The sequence below is a fragment of the Choloepus didactylus genome, chromosome 1, assembly GCF_015220235.1.
Source record: "Choloepus didactylus isolate mChoDid1 chromosome 1, mChoDid1.pri, whole genome shotgun sequence".
Classification (NCBI taxonomy): domain Eukaryota; kingdom Metazoa; phylum Chordata; class Mammalia; order Pilosa; family Megalonychidae; genus Choloepus; species Choloepus didactylus.
The window spans coordinates 123167590-123175374 of record NC_051307.1 but is presented as its reverse complement, the minus strand read 5'-3'; the positions used below and the strand labels follow the sequence as shown (position 1 = coordinate 123175374).

General features: G+C 39.4%; 1 protein-coding gene across 1 annotated transcript in view; it reads right to left on the bottom strand.

Annotated features, from left to right (window-relative positions):
* Nucleotides 1-5087: 5087 nt before the first annotated feature.
* Nucleotides 5088-7785, bottom strand: part of SLC7A14 (solute carrier family 7 member 14) — a 128007-nt gene continuing 125309 nt past the window's right edge. Inside the window, exon 9 of the mRNA XM_037840848.1 lies at nucleotides 5088-6318. The gene's annotated coding sequence lies outside the window, so the exon portion shown is untranslated. The remainder of the gene's footprint in view (nucleotides 6319-7785) is intronic.

Below are 7785 nucleotides of genomic sequence, written 5' to 3'. Positions count from 1 at the left end.
TTCTGTCAGCAATGGTGAGAGACTGGAGCTTTCAAGTAGAGGAATCACCTTAGTGATAAGTATACTGAATTTATAAATTATGAACAATTGTACATTTTAAAAAAGATTACTCCCCCCTTTTTTTGGCAGGTGTGGAGGTAATTCTGTTTAATCTTACCTAACAAATAATTATTGACCATCTTATATGTGACAGGCAGTAATCCAAAGGCAACACAAGGGTCTATTGATATAGTTTACTTGGTAGAAGAATTAAGCTATGTATTTACAAGTAAATACACAAACACATGCAATTGTCCTTTAAAATTGTGGTGTCTTTCTGATATCCTTGAGATCTGGAACGAATTAACACTCATATTTAATATTTAACAATACATAGGTGAGCCAGGTATCTCACCTAATGAACTCCATTTGAGTATGGATTCTTTTCCTAAACACCCTAAACTTACATGTGTCAATGTAAGGAGAGCGATGGGTCTATGGTTTGGCTTTGAAGGAGGATAGCTTGGGGAGAGGCATCAGGATGCCTTCTTGGTTTGCCATTGAGGACATGCAAACAGTCGAAAAGGAACTTATGTCATAGGAAATAAGGATAAATTACATTTTATTTTTTATTATAAAAGTAAAATATGTTTTGAAGAACATTTGGAAAAAACAAAAAAGTGTAAAGAAATAAATGGATAACAGAAAAAAAATGAAAAATCCTCCCAAATCAGACTTCTTAGAGGTAACAAATGCTTAGCACTTTATATATCACCTTCTAAGTCTTCTTCTACGCATGCATTAAATACATAGATTTTCAAAACCAAAGACATTATATATAATCTTTGCATTCTACTTTTAAAATCAAACATTAATTAATGAAGATTTCCCATGTCAGTAGATATTCTTTGAAAATATTTTTAAATGGCTGTACAGTATTGAATTCTATAGGGCATTAGATTAATTTCAATTCTTTTTGTATTTTCCTCCTGTAATTATAGATATATTCTTTGACATAAACCTTTGACCACATCTCCAATTATTTGTTTTCTTAAGGTCAATTTCTGAAAGTGATTCAAAGGATTTGAAATTTTTTAGCGAGGTGAACTCTTGAATATTTAAATAGAATATTCAAATTACTCTCTGCTTTGGCAAAAACACAGTGAGAGCCTCTGGATATTGAGGGAACACTTCCACTTCCATACTTTCATTCCCTCACAAATATCAGTTGACTGTCTCCTGCATCCCAGGCCCTGCAGTGGGTGCTCGGGTGCAGCAGGAAGCGAGAGAGGTGTTCACTGCCCTCGTGGCTGTGACCTGGGAAATTAGACATCACACATCAACTTCTCGTTTATGGATGGGGAAGCAGAGGTAGTGGCTTGCCCGCGTTTACACAGCCAGCTGTGGAGATCCAGGACTTGGGTGTGGGTCTCTCTCATGGTCCGAGGCTCTGTGCACCCCACCAGCCATCTCGCCCCGCAGAGCAATCTTGGGGGCTTCACTTCAGGGCAGGTTTATGTTGTCTTCTGGCCTTCATTACATTTGGAGTTAGCTCTGGGCAAGGTTGTGAAGTGAATGAGGCCAAGTGAGTCTTTAGTATCCCAGCCTCTCCCTTCTGTGCCATTTTCCCCTTCCTGTGTCTTCCCTGCCCTCCAACAGGCACCCAGGGGCATCAAAATCTTCCCTCCTAACCGGTGAAAACCTGCTCTCAGGGAAGGAACTGATTTCAGTCATTCATGTGTCAAGGGGATGGGTTAAGACGCTGTGTTCCTTCCTCCAGGGGGAGTTACTGTGAAGGCATTTAAAGATGTCGTTTTTATTGAGGAATGTCAGAGTTTGTTTCCAATGGAGGAATTTCAGTCACTGGGGAGTAGATAGGGCAGAGGAGCCCTTCCTCTGCCATCTTCAAGCCTTATAGCTTGTTGTGGGAAGGATCCTTGGCAGGATAGCTCCTTCCCCTGTTTTTCCCACCATGGTTGGTTAACCCAATCTCCACCCTCACACTACAAGTTGGACAAGGTTTGGTGATGAAGTTGAAGATATTATACACATGCCTTCAACTTATTTCGGGTACTTTAAAGGGGCTGCTTTGGAAACAGAGCTTCGTAAAACAGGGAAACCCCCTTTGCCAGGAAACCCGTTACCTCCTCGCAACCCCCGCCCTGTTAGGAGTGTTTCCTCTCAGAAGGAAATTCAATCACAGTCTTAGAGCTACCAGAATTGAATTTGGATGGACTATTTCCTCTCTCAATTCTGTTCCAAATTGCATTCCTGTTGCTGTGTTGGAAGTTAATTAGAGTCACAAAGCATTTCTATTTCCCTTCCCTGAAGGAAAGTATGCCACAGTGCTTATCTCACTGGGCTAACTGGCTTACAAATAGCTCTCTCCTTCCTGAAAATGCTCTAAATGGTTTTGATGGGGCTGTGGGCATCAGGTTCATACATATACGTAATAAAAGTCTGAAGAATTCAGATTGTCCAGGTCGTAGAAATGTGGGTGTGTATTTTTCTCTCTGAACTTCACAACTGAGAGTTTTGCTTCTTTAGGATGTGAATTGAGGCCAACTGAGAATGGAAGGACCCATCCTCAGGAAGAAGAAGACATGCATGTGGGCACAAGAGAGGAGGGGACCTTTACACAGAAAGGACTCTATCTGCCAGTCAGTGAACTGCTGATAGCTGGAAACAGAATGCAGAAGAGCTGTCAATTAAATGTTTGGGAAATGGGATCTCTTAAATTTCTGATGGCGTATTTTAGTTTTTGAGTGGTTTTGAGTTACGGCTCAAGTAGAAGATGCCTCTAAGAGCAGCTTTGATACTCTGAATAGTCTTTTAAATTTAAAACCCATGTAATGAGTTTGTATTTTGGGATATTAATCCAGTTATTTGTGACTCTGTTACTCCCTACTTCCATGTTGTCCTTTGACTCTTGATGACCACTATTTATAATTTCTTCCATAGTATCAAGAGTGTAACCCTTCTACCAATAAGACTGAATCATGAGGGCTTGTTGTCCCAAGGCAGGAGGATAATATGTAGGGGAACCCTGGTCAGACAGGAGGAAGATTAGAATGCCAGGCCCTGCTGGTCCTACTGGATGGTAGTAGAGGAAGGCAAATAGGGGTAGGATGGAGGGGACAAAAATACTTGTCCAGGCTTTTCCTCTATTGGGTGGGAATGTGTTAGGAGTGACAGAGCCTGAAAACATTGGCCAGGTTAGGGGTCTTTCCCAGGTGTAGCTAGAGAGGATGTAAGCAGTGTGTGCCGGAAAACTTTTAGCAATCAGCTCTCTGGTGAAAAAAATTTCTGTGATGTAAATAATCCCATCATGGCTGATTTCAAGCTATCCATGTGAATTCACTGAACACAGAGTTGGGAAAAGATTTGTGGCTGCACATCAGTATATAATAGTTTACCCATACAGTTAAAAAAGTTATAAGTAACCTCAAGGAAATAGATAATAGTAAAATGTAGGAAAATAATTTGAAAATCATAAGTTTTGGGTATTTGTTACCTTTGTTTTAATATAATTAATTAAATTGTAAGTTCATAGAATTTGATTTTAAATAATGGCTGTGTTTAATAATTGACTCAACAAAACTCCTGAAAAGTTAACAGCTGACGTCACGAGCAGGCTGCAGCACACCACTGACTCTAAAGCCTCAATGAGCAGAGCCCAGAAATGATCGTGTATTATTCATGAAGGGAGTGGCTGGATAACTGAGCCTGAGGTGGTGCTCCTGGCTCGCCAAATCTCCGGGTGACATGCTGTGGATTCTAAAGTGATGTGCTGAGAGATCGGTGGACCAGCAAAAGCCTGCAGTCCTAATTAAGAGACGCCAGAGTGCAGGAACTTCCAGGCCTGTGGAATGTGGAAGGGAATGTCGTCATGAAGGTCGCATGACTAGATGGGCCAGGCTGACTTGGTGGTCACCTGTCCAGGGAGCAGACCTGGCAGCCTTTCTGCAACAGCATCCATTAGGAGTCCAGAGAACCTTAGTTTTCACTTGTACCCCCAAGCTCTCCCCACCTACTCACCCCACACGCTATGAGATCATAAAAGCTCTGTACCCGGACGCCATTTTGGAGAGACGCAAGGGAGAGGGAGAACATCGAAAAGACTGAGCATTTATCTAAAAGAGACTCAATCAGGTAATAGAGACTAAATTGGAAGAACCTGTGATTCTGTAAACAAATTCATTTAAAGTTTTTCTCTATGCTGCGACGCAGGTAGATGACTTTTGCAAGGAAGACCAATGAGTTGTAGGAAATAAAGACACAGCAGATTCTTTATACTCTTGTTGTGGTGGGGAAAATATGTGGTCCTGCTGTACTACTCTGCATTTTCTCCAGATGTTACTACCTGTGCCATCAGAAAAAGGAAAATAAATTAAACTACTAAAATGCTACTGTAGTTGGGATTGGACTTTAGGCAAGTAATGCTCCTCCAATTTGTCTTAAAAATGGGTGGCATCAATGAACTGAATGTCTTGCTGAGGGAGGGGGTGGGAGTGCAGCTGTCGCTGGGAGTTGGTTCTGGAAATGGGATAATAAGAAGGCAGTGTAGTGAGCAAGGTCCGGGATAGATCCCTGCATCCTTTTTTAGAAGAAAACGGTCAGAGAGAGAATGAACTGCTTCAGGTTCCCTGAGAGTCCACTAAAATGAAACTTTCTTGTTGTCTTCATAGAAGTAAATTTAGAAGAGGTAGTGTGGCACTGACTTCCTTAACATTTAAATTTTAATAGTCGATTAGTTGTAATTTAAAAAAATATTTTTATTCTGAAAATGAATTTTCCATAAAATGCAATTAATTCCAAAATGAGCTCATTCATCTGGCTTTTCTACCAAGGGCTATTGAAGCACTTAAGGCAAGAATCACTTATTCATCTCTTTTAGAATGGAAAAAAAAGTACCAGACTTCAGGTAATGGTTACTTTTAACAAAATGTATATGGCAAAGAGCTTCCTTCCTTCCTTTTTTTTTTTTTTTTTTTTTTTTTTTTGTATCTCCTGTGTAAAATCCTTACATTATTATTGAAATTTTATAGTAAGACATTTTGGTTTATGACTTTCGTTATAAACCCATTTTTAAATTTAAAGGCACACAATAAAGCTTTATGCATTTATTAAAATATACACATTTTGGTAAATTTAGAATTTTCCCTTAGTATCTTGATAAACTGATACACTGTTAACACCACAGTCATTTGAAAATAAAACACATTCCATAACATATCTGCATATTATTTCTTTCTTCATTATATACTACAACACCCCATTGTACAGTGCACCAATGGGAATTAAAAATCACAAAACGAACAAACTTTAACAAATACAGCAATTTCATACCAAAAAAATAGCAGAGAATAACACCAGAAATCACCATCTGCTAAAAGCAAGTTTTACATCTCAAGGACCAAACACAAACGAAACAAGTTGGTTAAATTTACAATCTGTACTTTTAACTTTGGATATGAATTAAACAGTAAGTTTCTTTTCCACAGTGAGAAAAGCTCCTGTCATCGGATGGTGATAACTACATGGGATGAGGATCAGATTGTAGCTGCTCTCTTAAAAACCTGCAGCCCCTCCTATCAGCCCAAACAGTTGAGGTATTTATGTGCCATCATAACATTAGCAGTGCCTTTGTTTTGGAAGGTGGGGGTTTATGATTTCCAGTGGAAATTCTTGCCTGCAGGAGAGTGAGTAAAACAAGTATATTGGTAACTGCCAAGGAAAATCAGTTGGAGTTGCGTATGCCAGTCTTCTCATCCCGATGTCAAAATGGGCATAATTCCTTAAAGTCTGCACTTCCTGGGAAATTCACATGACCCACAATTCCCTTTAGCCAGTGTCACCAATGTCAATGTCAGGAAAGCTTAATGGGGGAAAAAAAAAAAGCACAGAAGGATTCCCAAGGTAAAAATCCAGGCTTCCTTTGTTTCCTTATTCTAATACAGAGCCATTTTCTTTCCTTCTGTGTTCTAAAATGCACTAAATGTTCTCAAAGAGTAAGAAATTAGAGCTATCTGGTTTCTGAAGACTTGAAGCCCAAAGCTGTCTAACAGTCCTATACAGATTGCATAATTCCATGCATGTAGAGAACTGTTTAACGACTTCTAACACTGTTTTGGTTGACACTGCAGAATATATGTTTACTTTTGATGGGCTTCAAAACTTCCACTAATTCCTTTTGGGCTTTAAGTCCTATGAAAGAAAATTTTATTTTCTTGGAGAAGTAATTTTGGCAAAAGGCAACTGCCTAGGTATTTCAGAATGATGAACATGTCACTCAAGCAGCTCAAGAAGAATAAACCATTGTAGAAAGGGAAGTTGCTCCTGAGGAAGAAAACAAAACAACAGCTTCTGTAAAGTTTTTGGGAAAATAAAAGTATGACATAAGACTAACAACTATGAAAACGAGGGTGGCCTTTTGCTACCCACTACCATTCTAAAGGAGGGATACAAGGTAAACTTTGTGAAGCAACATCCTGGTTCCTGTTTGTGGTGGGGCATGCAGCTTGGGAAACTTGGGAAGCTGTTTCTGCAGTAGTGGTTACTCATTGTTTAATCACAAACCATGGGCTATCCTCTGGTGCTTCTTTCTCTTAGGGACGCCAAAAGTCCTAAGTAGATAAACAGGTTCTCACCTTAAGGGGAAACAGAAGCTCAGTGAAAATTTTGGATACGAACACCTTCCTTGACAAGTGTATTGCAAGCTGCATGAAAACGGAGTGTCCAAGCTACTTGTAAATGGAGTGTCATGACGCGGTCCTACTGGTGAACTCTGGAATTGCGTTTCCTTTATTCCCTCTCTTTCTTCCCATTCCGTGTAGGAAATTAAGGCTATCTCAGATTTGCTTACTAACTCAAAGCTTTTAAATCCAAGAGTGCATCGTTACCCGTGGCTTGGACTCTGTGCCAAGACCCCAGCTCTGGCTTCGGACACGTTTCCTGGTTTCTGATTTCTCTACCCAACAAGACATTCTAATCTTAGATACAAAATTAGGTAAACCTGTGACTGAAACTCAGTGGACTTCCCACTGACATTTTCAGACCCCCAGTAAAAGGTGGAAAAGGGGACGGCAATTTCCTCTAGTCTTTTCGGGGGATTCTCAAACTCATGTAAATGTGGAGCTTGCACTTATAATGCAGAGAAGGGGTACTCCTTGTAGATTTCCAACAGTGTAATTTAAAGAGTGTCAAATTTATCGACCCTTTTTAGGAGAATCAGTGAAAGACATTTCTTTGAATGACTTTATATTTTGATTCCCAATAATCACTGGATTTGTGTCCTGACTATAGGATCTAGAGAAGGATGGATGCGTTGAGTTCAACAACTTCTTCCCTGTTGATGTTAACATGCTCATCATGACCATTTTTTTAAGCATTCATTTAGCTCTGAGTTTGTTGTTAAGAAGAACTGGATTCTTAACTTAATTCTACCATTCATTCAGTTCCTTTCACTAGTTCAAAGTGGCATTGCACTCAAGTGGAGTTTTACTATTTAGATTAGATACCTATAAAGAGTTGTTAGCTTTGGTCATTTAAACTTATTGTGGAAAAATTAAAAAGTGGCTGTAAATAATTTTGTGTGAGCTGTCTGTACACATATTAAACTACTGTATTTCTAGGTTTGTGATGAAATCAGATGTAAGACTCAAAGGAAGACTAATATGTTACTTTCAGTACAATTTTTTTTCCTTTAAAATGTTAAATCAACTTGGAGTGTGTATGTGATTTGTTAGCTCCTTGCACAGGCAAATGAAGCCACTGTTACAGATTTCTGAAAGACAAACCTTCCTT